This window comes from Ischnura elegans, chromosome 1 (assembly GCF_921293095.1).
Source record: "Ischnura elegans chromosome 1, ioIscEleg1.1, whole genome shotgun sequence".
NCBI lineage: Eukaryota > Metazoa > Arthropoda > Insecta > Odonata > Coenagrionidae > Ischnura > Ischnura elegans.
Genome location: NC_060246.1, coordinates 119,271,762 through 119,296,847, shown reverse-complemented (window position 1 = coordinate 119,296,847; position 25,086 = coordinate 119,271,762).

The window sequence follows — 25,086 nt, the reverse complement described above, 5'->3', positions numbered from 1 at the left end:
GAGATAGTTGCTCTATTGCGGCCTCTACACGTCTTCCCCGGGAAATATGCCCACAGTCTTTTGTTTTTTTCTCCTCCCTCTTCTGGTAAGAGCGGCGAGGGAGGAGAAGATTGCTTCGCGTGATACACGCCTCATGCTCTCGGGGCTCTTTCTCGACATTACACGGCGATGATTCATGAGATTGATAAAGCAGCTCGTCGAGGCTGAGGAGGCATTTGAATAAATTGAAAGCGCATGCGATTACCACGGAAAGCGGAGTTTTCGCCGCCACCAGCGCCGCCTGAGGAGAGAAAGGTTTGCAATGAGTGATTCTGCAGGTAGCCATTATCTTAAAATTCGCAAATTATTGATATTTTTGGAATACTCTGGGCGGAAAATGGCAGTTTCGAAAAGCAGGAATATCCTGGAGAGTTTGGCTAACACCTTTTTATGGCGGGAGATTGATTACAAATGACTACTCCGCAAGCGAGTTTATCTAGCTTGAAGTTGTTAAATGGGATTTGATGAGTGCCTACATAATATCCTCTGCCTTGAATTAGAATATCCAGATTTTCGAAAAAATGGTTCCGAAAAACTAAGCAATACTCTAACAGCTGAAGTTACCGTGTAAGACTTACATCAGTTTTACTTATCTACAAAAAAGAACCTCTACTGAATTATCTGGTAATGATCAGAAAAAAGCTATTGTACAGCAGAAAATTACCCTTTAAATGAAATAAATGTGACTAGTCCAATAAAGAAAACTTAGCAAGACAACTATCAAGACTTCATACATCTTCCTGGACATTGAAGTTCATGTCATTTCTGTATGTCACTACGGAATTGTTCAATATGTTAATGTTGCCGCTAGCTGGACAACTCCACTCATCAACGAAAAAATTTAAACTTGTCACTCCACTGGTAAGAATATTTTTTGTGTCTGAACGTTTGTATTTACGCAAGCTTAAACATAAGACTTCATATTCTTAACAATGGGTATTCTGCGATTTTTCTGGGAAGAATAATACTATCTGTAATCATCTGTTCAGATATGAATCCTAGCAAAATATTAGTGTAGAGAGGTTTTTATTCGCCCACTATTAAAACCTGCATTCAACCCATCGCGTCTCCACACGACTGTTCTGTATAGATTTCAGATTACCGTCCATGAAATGAGAGGGAGAATTTTTACCTGAACTATGAGAGTATTCCAATTTCTTTTTACCACAAGTGGTAAATTAATCTCTCATTAATTTAAATAGGAACTCTCGATCATTTGTGAGGACATGTTAAACCCCCTGAAATTATGAAAATAGAATTCTATACACGGTAACGTTCCATATTCGCAGAGTTGTCAAAAGAGAAAAGCTTTGGGAATGGGTGATCTAACCTCTCTAATGCTATTGTGAGAGTAAAAATATAAAAAAAATCCTTTTCCATCTCTATGATTAAAATTTTTTAGCAAAGGGGAAAAATTCATGAGTAATTCACGCGGGGTGTCCACTGTTTATGTCAGTTCCATGGCGAGAGCAATTAGCACCTCTCTAAGCGAAGCCAATTTTCTTCCTCGCCTTTAAGCGCTAAGCATTTTAAATCGCGTTTATGGCGTCTATTCTCTGACAGCAACAACTGAGGCGAATTAAATCAGATAGCCGGCTGAATATTGGAAATTCCCGCTTCATTTACCGAGAATATTACTAAACTGCTGGGCTATTACTTGAAAGGCGCAATAAATCAGTCCAAGCTGAGGATAAGAATCAAAAGTGTGGAGTTAACAGCCTAGAAAAAGATCGTAAACTGCGAGAAACTTCTGGACTTTTTTATTTCATTTGAGGCGGAAGACAAAGCCGCAAAAGAACTATTTACGACTAGCTACAGGACCTAACTAGTACCCAACGTGCCGCCTAATTGGCGTGAAATTGGCAACGTAATTTTTAACACTAAAAACTCTAAACTTTTTATTGGATTTTTTATACGAATATGGATTAAATGATGGAAGAAAATACGAGGGAAAATGAAAAGTAGCCGTAATGAGAGAGAAATAAAAACTGAATGCGTTTTTTAAAAGGTAGATGACTCATGACCTTTCTTCAAGCTGTGTCATCATGGAATGTTGAATGGTGGTAGGAATTGAAGACTCCAAGGGCAATACCACTCCATAAATTGAACAATGGATGTCAAGAGGTAAACTTACAACAGAAATTCCTTCATTGTTGAAGAGCTTTCTTCGCTATACGTAGAGGAAATAAAAATATGAAAATTGAGTCAAGAACGATTTATCTTTTCTCGTTATCGATAAAAGATCACGTAATTCATAAAAAAATTTAAACTAGAACAGAGAACTAGTTATTTATAAATGGTAAGTCGAAATAATAAACATTCATATTACTTAATTATTGGTGAGTTGTTTACTTTTTCGAGTGATTTGATTAGAATTTCATTTTTGCCTTGATATATATCGTTTGATGAAATATAATTCCCATTCCCATAAGTTCGCCGATATCTCTCTTTATTACATTATGATTACTGTAAGATAAGGCTATATTCTACAGTTGTAAAATGACCTACTCTCTGCCAAAATGAAAGGCACCTGCTCTCAATTCATCAATAAATCTTTTCCTATTCCGTATTCCACTATTCTTCAGCGGTCCACTGGCTAATTGCGCGTAATGAAGCTAAGTGGGCGTTGTGGAAATGTCAAGCACAGCCGAAATACTAGGGCCATTTATTTTTCAACCTCCGATGGCTCAGCCAACACATCATATTAGCGACAGGTGGGTACTGCGCTGATAGGGCAACTGCACGTCCCCCGTACCACGCGCTCAAGTCATTTCTGACCGTAAGTTGTTAGTTTAAGGTAAATGGAAATCTCATTAACTACACTGCCTCAATGGATTCTCCCGCCAAGTGTGCACTGCGGAGCGTCAGCCAGAAAACTCGCCGAATGGCCTCAGCATTGACATGACTTGACCTTTGAGTCGATAAAATAGAAATTTTTTAATGTACGGCAGCTAGAGTGTGAAACAGTGTGAAACATTCCCATTCAAAACAAAAGAAGAGACATGCTGACTTGTGTAGGTGCTCTGATCCGTGGCAACGACCGTCATCTTGGCGCTGATGTAGCCGAACTGCTCCTTGAGAAATTTCAGTGAGACATTTTCGATCACCCACCGTAAAATGCCGACCTAGTGCCGTGTGACTTCCATCTTTACGCTGAAATGAAGATATGAGTTGGAGAAAAGCGTTTTCAAACGGGCGATGAGCATCAGGACAAAGGCAAAATTCATTGAAAGTCATTGGCGACAACATATTATGAAAAGGGTAGAGTAAAACTTGTCCACAGGCACGACCAATTCATAAATTGCCGAGGCGATTATGTCGAAAGAACACCACAAGTGTGTTCAATATTTACCAATGAAATAGTTTTGAATCAATCTTTTCGTCTTCTGTTCATGGCCCATTGGAGGTTGGAAAATACGTCCCTCGTACATGGAAGATGAAAGGAAGACGTAAAAATTCTTTACATTAGGTAATGCAAATTGGAGAGAACGGAAATCTCACTGCATTAATCACATATTACCTACAATAAAAGATTCTCCCCTCTGCCACTGAATTTGGAGTCACTCATCGTGATTTTAAATGGATTCAACAAAGTTGCCGCTCTAGGCGATGAAAGAATTTTTTAGAAGTAATCTACCGTTTAAAGAAGGTTTGCATAAGGCATTTACAAAGTATTCTGGCAGTATCCTCTCCCTTAATGTATTCCCCTCATCAGTTCACAGTTGGGCCTATTCCATTTTATTATATCTAAAATATCCTATTCCCTTCTCCCTCGCTCACCCAAAATTCTTCCCTCTAACAGTGTTTTCAACGTTCCCTCCCCGCTAAATACTCGCTCCATCCATACCTTCTGTCTCCTTCGTATCATATCTAGAAGCTGCCTGTCCTCACTCACCATGTCCAGCAGTCGTCCTTTGCCGTTCCTCCTCCTCTCCGTCCACTTCAATTTCTCCATTCTTCTCAAGTTCCATATTTTAAACGCCTCCAGTCTTCTCTCGCCCTCCTTCCTTTGTGTCCATGTCTCCGCACCGAAAGTGCTAAACCTCAGCTCAGACTCTGATTAGCGATCCGAAATTTCACTTAGTGGGAAATAAACTATAATTAGAGCTGTTTATAATGATAATCTGTCGAATTTATAACCTTTATATGCTATTCCTCGCGGGTGCAATACTCATTGCAAGCAGTGGGAATAAATAGATCTCTCTAAGGCCACCGCAGCGCTTCGGACATAAAAAAACGATTGAAAAGTTAGCCGAAGAGATAGCACAAATCAAACTTCTACGGAACGGACAGGGACCTCCACTACTTAGTGCTCTTGGCTACTTTATATTTGTACAGAATATACCACAAAGCTGGTCCAATTGGTAATCGGTCGAAACATATGCCGGCTACCAATGAATTCGATCTGTTCTAGAATACGCCTCCAGGTGATGGTCGTAAGCCTCGCGGAACCCAGACGAGAGCGCAGCATCGATTCTAATTTCTTTCTTTTCCACAGTAGCCCAGCTAACTGAGCGTCATGACTCCCACTGTTGTCCTTCGAATGGATTGAGAATAATAAGTGGAAAAGGGGGAACTTGACCGAGGTAAAAATTGGGAAGAGTGGTGGAAAATAGAGTTCCACGGTGACTTTTGGATTTCTCCTCCGATTTTATCGGATGAGAATACTCGGGCATAGTACCGCCCGCGGAGAGCTCCCGATTCTTATAAAAGGGACCTGTTAGACCCTCGGGGAAATCCCCGCTGAGGAAATAATTGAATTCCTCACGGGCTCCTGAGAGCTTAAAGGGGAGTGAAATGACTTCTTTACACATTTGATGGCAAATGGAAACACGCAACGCCGTAATTATGTAGCAATGCTTTGAGATTAAATGTCTCAGGATATATCTGAAGGATCATACCCCTGATCTACCCATTCATTCCAACGTGGTACGATAGATTCATGATTTTCAACAGAGACAGTCCGAAGTCATAATTATTTAGTACAGGTTTTGGTAACCTGTATGATAAGTAGCTGCTGATTTCATTGAAATTTGGTTCGACAATTTGATACGACACCCATGATTGGTAGCTGTTGACTATTTGACACTCTGGTCTGAAAAAATGCCTATCCGTATTCAAAAAAATTATAGACTGATAATCTGCGACGGATTTTGGTACACCGCATATATCTTGATACTTATTGCACTCGCGCTATGTTATGTGAGCCGGAATGTATTTAGGTTGATTCGAGTTCATTTAGCCAAAGTTTTGTACTTAAATAGTTCAATGGAAAGCATCTTAATAATTGAAGGAGTTGACCAATTTCTCGTTATAAGAGAAAGAGAAATACTATGAAATTGCAACTAGATTAGGAATATATTTTCAGTGATCGTTATACGAATTGGCATCCTCTTAGTTGGAAAATGTATTACCCTAATTTTATTCAAACTATCCAATAATTTTAGTCAATACCGCACCAGCAATAAGTAGATACACAGAGAGGAAATATACGGTCATAATTTTTAACTCTGGGAATCATTTTTTAAACATCAAATTTTATTACAAACAAATGTTTTTCTCACCTGTGAAATATAAATGCATGCCGATAGAAACATACCATAGGTATGTGCTGGCGTTTTATAAATACCATCTGGCGGAAGAGGAAGTCTTTGCTATATTACTTCGGTTAAATAGTTAACTCGATAGTGAACTGAATAATCACAGGTGGAGAGTCTAATACGTTCACCGATCGTATGCCAAACAAGCATCGCAAATACGTCCATTCACATGTTCACCTTTCCGACCTTCGTCTCAGAAACCTACGCAGATCTCTGATGCAGAGTTATGCTTGTATATGAGGGTAAATTTTCTAAAAGAGTTATTTATTCACTTTTCTTACTGCCAGTAAAAGCACAAAATTTATCGTTGTGCCATAAATAACATCAGAGTTTAATTAACAGATAGTATCGCAAAAAACGTTTTTGCGTTTAAGGCTGGTTCAAAGTCATTCAAATCCTCTGATTTTTGGATAATTCTTTTTAGCAAAAACAAAGAAGGCAGGTAAGGTGTGGCAGATCAAGTCCACAATTACGGCGATCGTCTGACGCATAAATATTTTGCATATTGTTTGAAAAGGAACCTCTCATAAATAAACCATTGATAAGGATATTTAATGTATATGTAATTAGGTTAATATTTTTAAATAAATGGTTAAAATGTTCCATGAGTCATTTTATTTGTCACTATTAAATTAACTCAAAAATAAATTAGTAATAGCAATGGTGATCATCGTCAACTGGTTTTCTGTCTTTCACTGGCAAGTCCCAAACACCAATGTCGTCTCCACCTCACTCTGTCCAACGCCTCCCCTTTTGTTTCCTTATACTTTCTTTCTAACCTTACTGCGTCTGTCATCTGCAGCTTTCTTCTTCCTCTTCTCTTTTCTCCTTCAACTGTTCCTCGACTGCTGTATTTTACATCCTCTTCCCTCTTACTATAGTATGCTCTATCTAATTCCCCTCTCTCTATAGTTCAGTTCTCAATATTGTTCTATCCTCCCCAACTCATTCCAGCACCTCCTCATTCCTCACTTTATCGACCCTTCTCATTCTCTCCAGCCTTCTCCACACCCACATCTCAAAAGCGTTGATCCTTTCTCTTCTTCCCTAGGTCCACGTTTCGCATCCATATAGCACCAATAGTGCCTGTAAGTGTCATTGTACCTCGTTGGAATGATACATATAGGTGATATAAGTACCATATTTTGTCTTAACGGCATTAAAATTCTAATTGTACACAAAATTATTCCTTATGAGAAAAGAATTGGCTAAAGAGTCAATGTAAAAATTCTTATTATCATACGTATTTTCCAGAAATTATATCAAGGGAAGAACAGCTATTCCCGTAGTCAGTCGACTTAGTATAATAGAATGGTTTCGTTTTTGAGCTTTCATGAACAATTCTGTTATTTATCGATCGATCATGCTTAAGAGATCGCGTCTCTTCCACTCAATGGTAGAATTTTATTTTATTTTCGTGACGTACTACTCGTTTAAAACTCAAAAAGCTTTCGGGATACATAGAAATTGTAAAATTTACCAGTTCCTCAAACATGGAATTTTTTCGGCGAACTAGTAAAGGAATTATTCTTGGGTTTGCTACCGGGTCAGGTTTTCCGTGGGTGACGTTTCGATTCTCGAGTTTCTATAATTATATTGAGTTGTTATAATTGTCATAAAGACGGATGAGTAATCATCGTCATCATGACAAAGCACTCATCGCGTGAGTTGATTATCGAAATGTCGGCCATGGAAAGCCTGATCCGATGGAGAAACCGAGAAGAATCCTTACATGGAAAATTTTCCTCACAGAAAATGATAAGGTAAAATTTTCATAAGATAGAATTTAACGCTGACCGGTTGATATACACCGAAAGTTTTTAGATGATGACCTAAGTTTAACAAAGGGAATTGCGAAGAACAATGACCAGTCAAACGGGATCGATTCGTGCTCTTTAGCAACGCATCTAACCTTGAATTGTCGAGGAATATAATCAAGGAACTACCCGTGATTAGCCCATATCTATTCACCATTTTGTTCAATTAAAACCCCTTTGTCTATCGTGATAGTCTTCCTTCAGAAGCGGGAAGTGCTTCTATTGCTGGGCAATCTTCCGTGAGATACACCTACCGCAACAGATGTCCGTCATCCGATCAACACTCTGCACCGTCATTCCGCGATTGATTCTCCGCACTGCGCCCAACTCAATCTCGTTTCTCATTGATGACCTCACTTCCTCGCACCTTCAATAATTAACTTCTGCGAATACCAAAGAATAATTTATAATTTATAATAATAAAAACAAAGAATAATTTATTTCAAATGAGTATCATGAGTATGCAACAGATTTCGCATGAGAAATGATGGTTTTCGAGAAACATCATTTTCTTTAAAACCCTGGGTAACATATGGATGTAAAAAAAAATCCAGCTTAGAAAAATGACGTCTTTCGAGGTATAGTTGCAAATTCTTACCATCCTTTGGAGGCACGGTGTAAATAAAAATAGCGATATATTATTCAACGTCAATATTTATAATTCCTAAGGTATCATGTATATCTATTATTGGCGCACATTATATGGTATATCTATTATCATGTATATCTATTGGCTCATTTTACAGTTTTCGACTAAAATATTCACTGAATAGTATGAAATAGTTAAATGGGAATAAGAGCGCCGTTCGATTTGAAAACTAAGAATTCTGAAGAAAATTAGGCTTAAAAAATTTAATTGCATTTTTTTAAAAAAGGAAAAAATGTTAGCTGTTCAATGTCCGCTTTTGGAAAACAAGTAGAAGCGTCATAAATTTTAGTCTAGCATCTATTTTGACTAGTTTCTTTTGCAAACGATCATAGAGTTTTATATTCCCTTCGCAAACATACCACTATTCTTCAATTTGGAGGACCTCTTCCTCATTGTGAATGTATAATGAAAATCAATAATGTCTCATTATTGTCACAGGGTTAATAAATGAATAACTACCGATGAAATTCAAAGAACGCCGATATCAAAAAATAATTCACAAGGAGCCGCGGTAACAGGGTAGATAAACAAGGGTAATTCTCGTGGTAGTTCTTCAATGATGCCTCTCATGAATTATTTACGGAATGTATTAGTTTGGCTTTTTTGGATGAAAATAAATCAGAATGTAATATATATTTTTCCAATACCAAACACCCCAATATAAGTTCATGCACCTGTCTCAAGTCAAATATTATAATTCCATGAAGCTACTCCACGTCTTCTTTTACCTGAGTTTATGCTGCTATTAATTCAGAAGACTTAATTTTTGCAGAGTTTAACGCTTATTTCTATGATTACATTCTCCATAATTTTTCACATAGTTGAAATTATTCAACAACGTTTACAATGAATTTTGCAGATTACAAAGTCTTACGAATGGCTGGAAAAACGTAAGGAAATAACTAAGTTACTATTATGAAATTAATAAGGACATTTAGTAAACAGCTGTTGAAAGAACATTTTCGACCTCAGTAAAATGATTTATGCATATTTTCATTTGCTAACATCACGCGATTAAAAAAATAAAATTCACACAGAAAGTTTGAGTTTATGATATTTATTTGAAGACATTGGGATGAAAATAAAATATTAATCACTATTCACTGACGAATATATATGGAGAATAATTAGTAAGATCTAATCTCAGAGTTTGGAAAATGTTAAAGCCAACAACCAATAAATATTAACATTCCTCTTCCTTAAGTCTTTATGTAAATCCATCTCAAATAGGCAATAAAATAGGGTCTAATAGCTTAATAAGCAGCTCTACTCTCCTCGTTAGGGAATAGTACATACGCGACGAAGGTAAAATAGTGCATTACCACCATCACGAACCGCGCCAAGCCTCAAATTATATTCCCTGAAAACAATTCAGATGGAAGTCAATAATGATGCGTAACTTATTAGCGACCGTATTAACAGCCCATGCAGAGGAGATGAAATTGCTCCAAAATGAAACATGTAGGCGAGGTGATGGTAGGTCATGCAGATGGAAAAGAATTTTATAGCCCATTGAAATTAATATCACGATAATAATTCACCTCACGCCTTAAATAATTCACGTTCACGTTCTCCCACATCGTGACTCATTCTGCATATCCACGCAGGCGAATTTCTCCCCTCCCCTCTCTTCAACTCCAAGCGATCAAAATTGCAAAACATATTTGCTATTCCGCTCACGAGCGGCGGGACGCGTTCGGGTCGAATAAGACGTTGTATCGCAGAAATGGGAGGGAAATAGCTGGGGAGCTAGTCGCCTAGAGGGGTCGGGCGGCGTGCTCAGTTCTTTAGTGGGAAAAGGGAAACCTGTTCTCGCGAACTGGGATCGCCTCGGTTGACCGTGGAGGAAGGGCTTTTAAGCATTTCGATTCGGAAAATCATCTCCATTTGCGTCCGCGGAAAATCGGAATGGGCCCTCCGCTAAGTGTTTAAAATTGGGGCGGAAACACGAGCGAGGAATTCTCTCGGTCTTATATGGGAGAATGGTTGTTAATGTAGTTAAGGATGTATATTACGAACATATTGTAACTCAAAAATTTTTTTTTCGATCATTTTATTACTCAAGTCCAATAATGAGCCTTAATTGCAGGTGTATGAGTTCTTACGAGCTAAGACGACCTTTTTTGGTGGTTATGAATCATCGTAAAACGAGAAAAAAGTGAAGATCAAGTATAGCTAATAACAGCTTTCACCAATGGTCTGATTTATCTCTAGAGTCAGCCTTTGGAGTTATGAGCGTCTGTGAAATTGAAATTGGGGAAATTCAAAAATGCCTTTAAATCTGTGCCACATAGGCGAATAGATGTCAATGAAATTACCGAAGGATTACGAACATTTAGAAATTATTTAAGGCTTTCATATTTTTAGTCAATGATTTTGACATTTGAGTACCATTTCTTGTCTTGATTGGAGGTGTGTGAGGTCTACCGTGCCATTTGAATGTTTTGTGGGTCTGAATCAATGAAATACAAGCAGAGTGAGATGACCAAATAGAAGTAACGACAGCTTTCACCAAATTTATTTTTTAAGTAATTTCACTTGGGAGCAAGAGCCTAGATTAGCTCCAATAAACTTGAAATTGGGGTAATCCAGCAATAAATTTACATCTGAGATCATTGTCAGCCACATGGTGAAACAGCGAATGGATGACGATCACGCTACGGATGGATTACGAATATTTTGAGATTCACAATGTCTTTGATGTTCTTTTTAATTATTTGAGTCTAAAATGGAGGCTTCATTGTTGGTGTGTGAGTTCTATAATCAAATTACGACGTTATTTTGCTTGTCTGCATGATCGCAAAATTAGAAAAATGCGTTAAATAATAATACTCTTAATGAACTTCAATTTTTCCGGTGGTGATTTCCCCTGGAGATATAATTGCTTTTTATATTATAATTGGGGAGATTCAGCAATTTCCTTAAAAGGAAACTCATTGTTTGACACATGGCGAAGGAATTAATGGATCTTGTTGAAGCTACGAATGGGTTACGTACATTATGCGTGAAATATCGCACTGCTCTATTGATGATTTAAAAAAATCATTTAAATATTCTAATTTTATTACGGGGGAGCTTGTACCACAGGTGTGAGAGGCCCAAAGTGCATTGAGATTGTTTTCCTTGGGTTTGAATCATCGCAAAAAATGCATAATATGAATATTAAATATAATTACAGGCTTCGCTAAATTTGGTTTCCCCGCAGGTAATTCAACCATGAAACGATTAGCCCAGATTGAATTGTAACTCTGCCCATTCAATAATATCCGTACATCTGACTTTTTCACCGTACGGTCGCGGAGCTAATCGATTTACATTAAGTTACGAGCGGGCAACGAATATTTTGCATGGAGCGAGGTTCAGTGTCCTATTATTTTTATTATGAGCCAATTTCATCAGTGTGACTATACTCGGGAAACTCCCTCATTCAGAACAAGTTACAGCAAGAATATACGCCGAGATGGTATATTTGGTATGTTCATTGGTATGAAATTGTTTTCTACTCCAAACAACTGTCTCTGACTCCAACAAAGTTGAAACTGGAAATGCTCGCGGTAAGGTTGTTGGTATGCTGCAATTATTGGAGGTAATAATTTTTTACTGGGTAGTTGAAATATTAGCATGAATTACAACAAAATGATACATCTCCTTAAGTGTAACTTGCCCTATTTATTATTTTATATTTATGATTTTTTATTTATTATTTTACAAATTTACTTAATAGTGATCGCTTAGGAGGTTTGCCTCGAGGACGTATGGCTGATGCAACGACTGATTCGTAGATCTAACGCAAAATTTTCACGCATGATTTCAAAAGAATAAGTTTAACCAATATAATTCGCCGCAATTCTTGCTTTATGCATCATCGGTGATAGATGCTCTAGGAGAAGCGAGATATGTGCTTGATTATAATGTGGAGGGGACTTTAAGCGGACTCCTTTTGTCAGATGGGAGATTAAGCCGTGGTCCTCTGGTTTCTTGCGGTCATTGCAAGATATTGCGGACGCCGTGGCGTCAGGTAAGGAAAGGGCAGACAGAAACCCGGCGCGCCGGTTTCTTTTCTATCCTTCCTTTCATATCCTTCCCTCATAGCGCAAAAGACCTAAGCAGTGGAATGTGGATAGCCGTCTCCATAACTATGTCTCTGAAACTAATATTTTGGGATTTAAATAAAAATGATAAGTATGATTATATATTACCACCTAGTTTGATTGGGTTCGAAATTGTATCTTTTTAAATAGATGAATCATTCAGAGAAATTCTATGTCTCAAATACTGATTGTGAGGTGTTTGTCGTAAGTCGCAACAGTCATTATCATGGTATTTTTACACATGATAATAATTTTGAGATTTTGAGGCATTTTCTGACTTTAGTTTGGTCTATAGAAGTTTGTATTGAATGTTTTGATTTTTATGGGCAATCGAAAACTCTATTCTATTTGAAAACGTTTAATATTTGTTCAGATAATTTCTTATAAACATGATTATCTTATATAAATGATTACCTAAAAGAGAAGATGGGACAACTTATTTGTCCACATTATGAGATATGTTGGCCAGATGAAAAAAATCATGGAAGGAGAGAAGGGCAAGGGACGGGCCCAAATGAGTTACATAGTACAGGCTTTACAGGATGCAAAAGAAATGAAATACGTAGCTATGAAAAGGCTGGACGATATGATGGAGGATGGCGAGCTTCGTCTAACCAATCTTAGTATTGTTGACTAATGATGATGATAAATGAATCTGGTGTATAGGAAAGCTATTGAATTTGATAGATTTATTTTTAAGTGAATTTAGAGTTACGGGACAGATATCGTTGTCGAAGTAAAGTGTGGAATGAATGGGACCTATTGTACAAGAAATCATAGGGTACGAGCTGGGATTAATGCGATAGTTATTTGGTTTAGAGACGGCGAACAGGCTGGGAGAGGAAAGAGGCGAAAGATCGTTGACGGGCGGCCGAGAGGATTTGGGTTTTGTGGGAGGAGGACCACGGAAAAGAGAGGAGAGAGAGAGAGAGAGAATTTGAAATGGTGGAAAGCACCGATTGGAATGCACGGGTGTCGGTGGAACACAGTTGTCGAGGGGATTAGTCACGGCCAGTTCCTCCGAATGCTTCCGACGCCACCTCCCATCTGAAGACCAGGGTCGCCGCAGGGGAGGGAAGAGAGGTGAAGAGGGAATTTCGGTACTTGGAGGAAGAAGGGGGATGAGGTACGGGCGGGAAATATGCCGGAGGGAAACATGGTGAAATACGCGAGAACAGGTGAGAACAACTTGAAATTCGTCTTTCGAAGAAAGATGCACCTATGAAATCAACGGTTTGCGAGTTGGCGAGAACTACGTAGAATGGTGACACGCTAGATTAAAAAAATAAGCTCTGTTACATTCCACACAGTACGTATAAAAAAAATCTACCACTTTTGAAATTTTCAGGTCATTAACAAGAAGTAAAATAAATCTTTTTACCTCTTGGTAAAACACTGAAAAGGTCGAAACCGGTAGTTTTTTAAATACTGTGTGGAATATAGCTAAGTTTATTTTTGAATCTACAATTTACACCTTGAAATATTTTTAAAAATCCATTATTTTTTCGTTATTGTAGCATAAAAATGCCTAGATAAAAAATATAAGTACAGGAAAATTGTGAGATGAAGTATTTTTGCAAATTTATTTAAACTATTTTAAATATTTAAATATAATGTTGAGAGGAAATGGGTTCTAAATGGTTATAACAAAACCTAGCTTCAAACTGGATAAACACCAAGTTTATTTTACGCAAAATATGCTTGATAAATTTAAGCTGCTTTATCAAATGACACAAATTAGCAAATGCTACATAGCTTGCTATGTTTACTTTACTAGTTGCTTTACTTTTCGCCAGAATTCAATGGATGTCGCGTTATCGGTCGCCAGGAAATATCTAACTTCAAATAACAGTTTAAGTATTCGGAAAAAATGATCTGAAATTACCCATACACTACGCCAAGAAGCCATATGCTATTGTCTGTCAAATAAATAATAATGTCTGACAAATAGTCACCTAATAATCTCCTGTGAAAGAGAATTCTGTCCTGTTCGTACTACTTCCTAACTACTCCATTAAACTCAATCCAGAGATTTTACCTTATTAAGAGAATAAGGAATTTCACTGAAAAAAATGTCGTTTCACTATACTGCTAACCAATAACAAAAAACCTTTTGAGATCGCAGAGATAATCTCAGAGAAAATTAAAATAAATAAATAAATATATCATGAGCTCTTGTACATTATTTCACTCTCTAATTAAACTCTTTGTCATTGATTATTTTTTTAATTTTCATTGAAAGCCCCGATGTGATCTTCATGATATACATTGAACCCAACCAAGTACAATAACTTAAAGTATTCGTGGATATAAGATAGGTTGGAAAAAGAATGCTACAAAACAAAATGCCGACAAAAGCAAAGAACAAAAAAAAAACGCTTATGGTTATGAAACTGTGTTACCTAGATAGTGTAAAGCAAGTAAACACAATATATATGAATTAGTCACGGTTTATTTCAAATTTATGCATGAATAACATTTAAAGCGTTTCATTTGAGTCAGGTAGCCAAATACATGATGTTTGGCTGTCTTCAAATGTTCGTGGAGATCATGATTTGAGTCATTGACCTTAAAATTATTCCTAAATCAGCTAATGAAATATCAGTATTTTATCTCCAGAACAAGAAGAAATAGAGCAGAATGTCAATAGCTGGCCAGCCTACATCGGTAACGGTTGAAATCAATGAGTTATTAAGTATATAGTCTTCATATGCAGCTGACAAGTTTAGAACTGAAAATTGTGAAAAACTAAACATAATTATGAATATATGACTAATTGATGTTGACTACTGACTAGCGACCGATGGATTAACCCAGATAATGGAGTACCCGTATGCTACATTTAACTGATCAGTTATCGACTGTTTTCTTGGGAACTTAACGTAAGCTCATTCTCACGGAATAAGATTTTAAGTACTGAATCCCCTAAAGACCTAAATGTTTCATCTATGCAGTAGATTTGTCCTTATTCATTTCGATAAACTTCTTATCGCTAATCCTAAGCGATGAAGGTAAGTAGACCCGCGTTGACGTTAGAGAAATAGTGAGTGAGAAGAGGATTGTTGAGGGGGGAGAGGGAATGAGTGGGGAAGTATAGGCGATGGAGGCGCAGCGAAAGCGGCTGGGAAAAAAAGTTGAAGTCGCCCAGTCACTGTTGCCTAATTAAATGTCAGGTGTTGATAGGAGTGGCTTCGAGAGTGGGAAGAGGCGTGAAAGAGGGAATGAGAAGCTGGATATCACTGCGAGTGGGCGAGAGAGTGGGAATGAAAGAGAATGGACGATGAAAGAGAGATTGAAAGAATGGGAGAGGCACTTCTCTCTCTCTCTGGAGAGGATGAGTGGAGGGAAATGGCCGTCGATTGAAAGAACCGCGGGTGAAAGAGTGTGTTTATTTACATCATGTTAGCGAGTGAGTGGAGTGGAGCTGGCAGCGAATCAGGGGCGTAGCCAGGATTTTCGTTCGGGGGGGGGGGGGGGAGGGGGTCCAAAACCAGGGGGGAAAATTTTTGAAAAACGGGGTACTAAATATTGAGTTTTAAATTAATTTTAACACTTTCCATAATCGAAAGAAAACTCCATTTGTAAAAGAAATATTTTATAAATTCATGATTTTTTTATAATTTGTTTTCTTTTATGAAGAAAATTAAAATAATTTTTATATTTCGGGGCGGGGTGGGGGAGGTCAGGACCCCCTGGACCCCTTCCCCTGGCTACACCACTGCATCGAATTGTCTTACAAAAATTTGGATATCAGCTCACTAACAGCGGCACTAACGGTGGCCACAAGGTAAATGTTTATTATCCTAGTTTTCTAGTTTTAGGCTAACACGCGAACCACTAAAAATGTGTCCGGCGACTAGCTATAAGGAGCAGTTTACCTCAGAGTAATAATAAAATCTTGAATAAAAATTGAAATATTAAGCTTAGAGTAATTATAAAATTAAATGTTATTTTGATTACTTAAAATAATCATTTAGAGATTTCTCGAGGGAGATGGAACGCCCAGAGTTTTGACACTATTTTGAACCCCGCCCATGCGTAACCTCCAGCACACTGAAAACAGCCCAGTGAATTACTGTCAATCACAGCCCACTTGGTAGTTCACACAAAAGATCCCCAGCGCGCCAGCGCAACGTGGGAATGAACACAAGTATATAAAACACGAAATTCTTTTGACGGAGAAATACCTTGTAATTTTTTATTTTATTTTCAAACCACCGGATACAGCTCTCATTGACCATTTTATACCGGGGTATTCAACAAATTTAACAAGTAAACGTACACGAACAACCATGCCCTGGACCGGGGAGACCTACCCAGGCGGGACTCGAACCCGCGACCTCTTGTTTGGCATGCGAGGACCTTACCCCGCCGCCACCGAGGCCGGCAAATGTAATGGTTTCGTTAATTCAAGAAATTGAAAGGTGTGTTACTTATCAAGGGAGTGAAACAACAAGAATTTTCAACCGCTAAATTTGGAATTCGAGTTTACAAATTGGTACGTACTCATAAATAAACCTCTGTATAATTAGAAATTGGCCGTGCAATTACTCATTCATTTTAATGAAATTGAAAGCGAGCTGAGTTTACTACATAGAACCCTGTTTATGCGTAACACGAACAAATCGCTATTGCAAATATAGGTAGTCAATAAACTTCTTTATTTGTCCAAATTATGGATAAAAATCCGCTTCATTTAAAATTACTGGGAAACAGTCAGTTCCAAATAATTTTGGCGACATCTACCTTCCATAAAAAAGAATTATTTCTGCAGTAGTTCTTGTTAATCCCTAAAAATTACAGTGTGTAAGCTTTTCGGATCGATTTCGGGTTGATTTCAATTTAAAAACTTGTTATATTAAAAGATATCTTGCTTCGATTCACACGCATGGAAAAATAATAAAAGGCACAAATAAAAGGAACAGTGCCCGTTTGGTGTTTATTAATTTTTTCTTTAACCCATTAATCCCCATCGTTGTGTTAACGCAACATTATTGAATTCTAATTCTCAGAACAAGTTTCTACCTCAGAATAATTTTGTCTTCGATTTACTGACTTTTTAAAGTATCCCTTGTTCTAATTTTGTCACTTATACCAACATTTTCATTCATGTAATTGTATTTTTATGACTAATGGCGTTTGGCACAAAAATCGATGCACACATACGAGACACCCTAGGAAAAATGACATCCCCCGGCATGTCCGTCATGGCAGAATGGAGCATTTCCTCCAAAGGAATACGGATAACTCCCGGCGAAGATGGCGAGTGTACGAATAAAGATAAAAAATAAAATATGTAACACAATTTTTAAAAATGACTTTTTTTGCGTAAATTTACCGGATTTTTTCCCAGCGTTGCGTATACGCAGCTTTTTGAAAATCATATAATATGATGAAAATGTTTTTTTTTTCCAAAAATTCATCTTAATTAGGCCAAAATAAATCGGAAAATGCGAAACAACCCAAGTTAAAAGCCCTGAATACAGTCTGGGGAATAATGGGTTAATGTCCTAGCATTCGAGATGCGTGACACATACCCGGTCATTAAGCACATAATAATTTAATGTCACGAACTTTCGTTCTTGTTTCTCTATGCTGACTTACTCCTATGGTTATTTTTATTATCCGTATATTTCCACAGGGTTGAAATAAGTATGCATTAAACGCAACCGGTATTTTAATGTATCAGGTTATATATGCGCAAAATAACTGCACATATTTTTCAGCATTATAAGTGCAAATTCCCGAAAGAGCTACGGCTGCTGAGCATTCAAATAAATTCGTTCACTCCATGACTCAACCCTTTGCCATTGATTGCATTTGAAGGCGGCGCGGTATCCATTGTTTAGGCTTTATTGACGCCATAGAGAGATGGCGGAGAGAAATGGACGAAATGCTGTACTTGAAGTGGTTTCCTCAAAGCACCTTGACAGGAATCAGACAGCCCCTGAAAAATCTGCCGCTTAAACTCGGGTCAACGGGCTGGGAAGCCAACGCGCGGGACCACACTAACTCAATCCCGCTTCAGATTTCTTTTTTTTTGTCTGAGCTCATCTTGATTTCATCATGACCCCTTTGGAAACCATTGATGTCATTTCCAATCATCAATGACATTGTACATGTCAAATACGAGAAATTCAAATTTTAAACGACAAATTTCAATAGATAGTCAAAGGGTGAGTTATTTTTTCTTTGGAATTATAATGAAACAGTTTATTTTTATGAAAGTTATACTTTCCAATGTTGCTCGATTAATGGAATTTGCAGAAAAAATAATAGTATTCCATTTGTTAAACGTAACTGCGACCTAGAGTAAAATTCAAAAATATTTGTGTGGGTCAACAGAAAGAATGCTAATACCCATAGATTAAAACTCAACGAAATGGAAATATTACCATTATGATTTTTTGAGAGAGATAAGCATCTTAAGAATTTGAGGCCAAGGAAGAGGATAAAAAGATGACGGCAAGAGAACCATGACATCCGAAAGGAATTAATTTGGTAAAAGTATCTTTATTTCAAAGAAGAAAAATTAACACCGAAGACTGGGAGTCGCGGATGTAGCTATTCATATACCTTCTTTGAAAATGAATCGCATACACATCGGAAGATGCCGGCAAGAGGCCATTTATTTCCTGGCTAGCATCAGCGCACATTTTTCCACCGCAGCACGGTACACCCGAAGGAAGAAGATACATGGTTCCAGCACTTGGAGATTACAAGATAGCGAGCAGCGAAACCTGACAGCGGATGGGATTAGACACGGGGGTTGGCAGCGAAGGCTCCGTGTTCGAGGAGGAGGGAAGATGTAGCGAAGGGGGTGGAATGGTGTACGACAACAATGATCGCTTCCTCCAACCCTGTCCCACCCACCTCCGGACCTCTTTTTCTCCGGCTTCCACCATTTTCCCCCGCAACAACGGGCAGAGGGGTGCAAAGCAGGTGTAATGCTCGTGTTGTTGATTATGCCGCGAATTAATGACAACGTTCCGCGAAATGGAGCGATGAAGGACCGGTCGTATCCCAGAGCGTTACACTAGTCTTGGTCCTGGCACGACAGAGCTCACCCTCTACGGCGTGGACCAACCAGGAGTCACTTTACTACCGGTGTGACAGAATTTAAGCAGGCCAATATTTCTCCCTCGACACGACCAGTCCTGAAGATGTTGACCTTGACGGTCGCCAAAACTTCAGCAGCATTCTAGTGCCAGAACCCAAGGCATTAAGAAGAGATTTTTAAACAGTCTTTTCGCTGGGAAAGCACTCGATGCTGTTTAATAGAATGCTTAGGATGCTAATCTCAAGACTTTTAAGGCTAATATCCGGGTGATTGATGTGAAGGCTAACGGCCGTACTCCAGAACTCTAGTTTTGATTCTTACTTAAACCAGCTTAAACTCAACTCGGTTGCCGCATTGGTATAAAGAGGTCTCACTGGAGACTCAAAGCTTGCTTAAACTACACTTCGCAGCTGATAAGTTAAGTCCCAACTCAAATTGAGTACCCAAGTACCCAAATGTCCGCCCAAATGTTGAAATGAAATATTTCTCGTGAGAATACTTGCATACTTGATAATGTACTCCAGTAACATAAATTTTGATGAGTGCGGGAGCATGAATGACAAAATTTAGGAAAAATTATGTTCTTGTAAATATTATCACTTATATTTACCTTCATTTCTCTAGCTCCAATGAACTGAGTTTAAGTACAAAAACTAACTAAAACTCAACGGGAGTCATAGATCTGAACCACCGTGGTTGAGTGCAGGCTTTAGAGTTCGGTTCTGGAATATATCATAATTTCCACGGTGAGAGTTAGTCTAGGAAAGTAACTATACTATTGGGATTTTAATATGTGAACTACACATGCGCCGGTAACTGAGTTCGGTTTGAGTTACTTTATTGCCGATCCAAATCCCCTCCCCTTGATTTGAATCGCGGATTGAGATATACCTCGTAAAAATATTTTCACGGTTAATATAATATTCCAGATGTAAATATTCTGATGAGCGAGAGACTATTAGTGAAAAAAGTGTATACGGTGACTTATTAGTGTAAATTTTTTCTACTGAACGTAACTAGAAATACTATAGCTCTAGTGATTTGAGTTTAAGTGCACATGTGAAATGCAAACTCAAATGAATGTGAGTTCATTGCAATAAAACTTTAACTACAAATTTAATGTACCTTAAAGAAAATAGCCGTGTTCAGAGACCGAGATATACATTTAAAATCGCAAAATGATCTTGACCACAAAATCTGTGTTTAAGCCGTAAATATGTTGGAATGAACAAATATCTATTTTTGTTGATGTGGTGTCATTTATTCAATTTCTGTGCTATTGAGGGTTTAATTTGGGCAGTGGACAATGGAACTTTTGTTTTTAATTTTCTTCAAGAAATATTGTGAGCACGTGTATGTTGAAACTGCTTTTTGCACTTGGAAGTCTATGCAGATGAGGCGAAGATGCGTTGTAAAAATTAAGGTGGCCATTTCTTGCAAACAGAGTTGTAATTTTTAAAATTGAGGATTGAAGTGCAAATATGCATACACTTACAAACATATATAATGAGCCTGGCAAGAAGAAGCAAAGTAAACCGCAAGCCAAGTAGATTGAGGATTAATTAGCGATGGAAAGATATCAATTGATATCTACTGAATCGAATAAAACGTCGGTGAGCGATACTGAACCTACGAGGTAATGATACTGCCTCATAGATACCTTCGCATTGAGAAGAGGAAAGAGATAAATAGGGAAATCATCATTCGCACACGTGTCAGATCCAGCCAGAGAATCGGATGGCACGATCGAGGAATATTGTGGCTACGTACTCAACAGCCGATCCGAGCCGAGTCACTGAGTAAACGGTGCGCGCTGTGATTGCGGGTCCCGTCGAGTATTCATGACCGCCTAATTAGCCGCCTCGAGGTCCGTGGTGGTGTTACCCTGGGCGGTCTCTCTCCTACGGGACGATATTCACTCCGGGCCGTCAGTGTCTCATGCGATGAAAACCCTGAATTAAGTGATCAAACGCCTTGTTTAGGGACGCACAATGCGTTCTGACTTGATGGAAGGATATCCCGCGGTGACGGCCACGATGATCTCACGGCGAGACTCCTTTTAATCACAGCGTGGCAGTTTGATGCGATGCGTCTTCCTTCATGAAACCACTTGGGAGTGTTTCCAACAATCCCGCATATCATTTGATATTGAATGAGTTGTGGGTTAGTAAAGAAATTCAAGTAAAGAAATTTTTGAACGGGATAATTGTTGTCCGCAATTGGGGATGACGTTTTCGAGCCATTCTATAAAGAAAACTTCGAACCCAGTACAAAAAAATGGGTTCCCATAATTGAGAAAGTTTAAAAAATATTTTTATCCACCGTGAGTATTTTCTGGTTAAATAAGCGTTGGCTTCGTGTAATTCCGTCATCTGGATGCAGAGTGAGTAGATTCAGAAAGTAATCCGAAAGCCAATAAAAATATGAAATGTAATTTCAAAAACCAGTTTCTAACTAAGGATGTAGTGATCTTTGGCGGTAAGACGCAAAAAAATCATTACTCATTACATGACATTACATTTCCACATTACTCATTTTTGGAGATTACCACAGGAAGATAATGAGGACAAACTATCCTTCATTCCAATGTCAAAATAATCTGCGATTTTACGACTGAAACTTATCATTTCACGCTGTCTCTACTTAATTGCTTCCCTCAGTACTTGCAATTTGGTTTTCATCTCGTTACACCTGAGCTACACATTCATTTCACATAGAATTCCGCTGAGATTCCCTTTCCTTACGCCTTTAATTATCTTACAAATTTTCACTCTCAAATGTATTTCCCTTTCCTTTACTCATTTGATAAATTACTTGTAATCTTTTGCTCTTAAAATATATATCAGCACCAAATCCATAAAGTTTATAATTTCAAATTATATAGCGAGGGAAAATATTGTGAATCTTCTTAGCAAGGCTTTACGTTTATTCACAATAAACGTAATACACACATATTATGATTAAAAAATAAAATTTACTAGTTATGATTTATTTGCTCAAACGCTTTTTTTCGAGTTTGTATATTTTGTTTTAGGTACGTTTGTGTTTATATATGGGTATGATAGGGCAAAGATCTATTGAAATGCTGAATAAAGTTAAAAAATTTGCAGATAATTATTGAGTGAGGAGTTGTTTCAACGATCAAGGAATCCTTTTTACTGAGTGAAAATGTTTAAAACTCACCTTAATTTGATGTCCGTCGAATCATTCCTACGCGGCTTTTACACTACATGAAGGATTCCACTGGCACCCATTTCTCTTTGAACTCTCCAATATTCTTTTCTTGCTTCGTTATTACTCGCAGGCACTGAGATTTACGTCTATTGTATTTGTTGGAGGTGGAATCTAGGATAGAAAGGGAATTCAAACCATGCATTTTAGAAGCTTAAGTAGCAGCATGTAAAAAAATGCATGAATTTTCATTGCACATAATGAAATAAACATTTCAGTGTAATTGGATAGTCTATAATAATTATCCATTATGATAGGTAATTATTCAAATGACTTATATTACATAAATACCGTAACAAACATTTTCATCTTTAATTCAATTAGCAGTAGGAGTTTTGAATTTCTGACCTGTGGTCAACTTTTATTTTCACCCCCATGATTGCGATTGAAATGAAATATGCCCGTCTTCACAAACACTTCTGCGGTTTTATGTGGCATTTATTTTGATATTTTATCGCAGCAAAAAAAGATTTAACATATTTTGCTAAAAACTCAGTAGATGGAAATCATAATGTTTTCAATGAATTAATAAATATTATATCAATATAAAATTTTATTTCATTTTTGACCAGATACAAGCTATAATTCCAAGTTTATGATACTAAAGGGTGTTTCATTTATGAAGGAAAAGTTTTACAAAGACCAAATACTATTCATTTGAATATTTGTTTACTGAGACTTTTTGCCTTAAAGTTCCGAAAATTTGACAAAATACACTACTTACCATTGGAACATATATTGTTGGTAAGAGCGACTTCATATTTTTTTAACAAAGAGCTATCGGAAAATATGGGCATTGGCGGAAAATTCTCATTTATCAGTTACATGATCAACTTATAAATCCTACCTTTGTGATATTATAACTGGACCCGAAGTTTCCAGCTCTATGCAGGGCCAGCAACCAGAAAAATACAAATTTACATAGATTTGCTGTAAATGACGCTATTTAGGAATTACACAGCCTTTGGATTCATGTCAAAATTTGATATTTTACTTTTTAATGCGTCATTGCCAAATTCTCCTCAATTGGTGATACATCTCATTCTTATTGCCTGAAAATAGCTTGCCTACCCCGTATTTCGGTGCACCACAATACAAAATTTGGATGTTAATTCAAATGTTAATCTGCTCATAGCATAATATTTAAACCGGTTGGTCACTTCAAGAATTTCTCTAAAACCTATTAAGTTAGTGTATAAACAGGAAAGAGAAATAGAGATAAGCTAAATACGGCGAATAAGAGAATAATTATATTTTGAAGGATACTTCTTCTTTCCGATACATTTACCAATTCAACCTGGATAGCTAGTCTTTTGCGCAGTGGTCCAAAAAGTCAATGGCCCGCGGTTCGATTCCCGATCCAGGGGAATTAAAGCTCATGAAGTAATCTAGCATTTATTCTTTTAGATCTGGAGAAATATGGCCAATTATGTTTACGATTTCATTCAAATTCCTTACTATTTAGCCTTTATGTATTAGTTATAAACTCGTTTGAAGTTCAATTAACCTACCTTTACTGAGGAGAGAGCTACTTATTTATAAACAACCAAACAATGCATACAATACAATAATTTCAATAGCAATAGTAATCGTAAGCATGATAAAAATTTCCCCGAGACCGGATGCTGAACAACGGACTTTCTGGTACAAATGCAATGGGAATTCAACTTGGTTGGCTAGTGTTCTGCACAGCGGCACGGAAAGCCAAGGGCCCGTGGTTCGATTCCCGGTCAAGGGAATTTTTTTTCTCGTGGCAATTCATGCATATTTCACAACCGTTCACGCGGCAGGCTTTAAACATTTCATAGTTAGCATTAGAGGGAGGGAGAGAAATAGTTACGATGAAGGCATCGAAAGGAAGAAGGCGGGAAGTGCTGGGTGTTGAGGTGAGGTCGAGGCGGGACACAAGCGTGCCTCTCTGCTGATTAATGGGAGAGGATAGGCCGGAGTCACCTCCCACGAGCGGGGGCGCTAAGGGATGGACTAGGGGTCGGACAAGGTCAAGCGGCTTCGGAGTCAAAAGTGGGGGGGGGGGGAGGGAGGGTTGGAAGTGGAGTGGGTGGGGGGGGGGGGGGGGGAGGGTTGGAAGTGGAGTGGGTGGGGGGATGAAGATGGAAACACTTTGAGGAGGGAAGGGGGAGAGTCGGCCGCCCCTTGGAAGTCGTGTCGCCGGTCGGTGTTCAACAAATCCCGGCGACAAGGGCGAGTACATGGGCTCGTGAGTGCAAGCGGCTGACTTGGGAAGCTTGTTCACCTGGCGAGAGTTGTCGGCCCCTGCATATTTCACGCGCCGCAACAAGGTAACCGTGATAGCCGCTTTGAGCGCCATTAAGACTTCATGGGAGGGAGCGGAGGACGGGCTCTCTCACTCGGCGGCGGAGTCGGGTTTTACGGCAGCTTCGTTTAGAGGAGGAGTGGTTTTGAGGGCATAAAACTTGGGGAGGCCCCATTTTCTGAGCTCTTGCTACTACTATAAACCGAGATTTGGGTTTATGGGTATATTTGGCTACACTTTTAATTTTACGGAGGAGGTAATAGGTGAAAATTAGGTAGTATCAATTAGATCTGGACAGTTGCATGAATAGAAATGAAACTACAG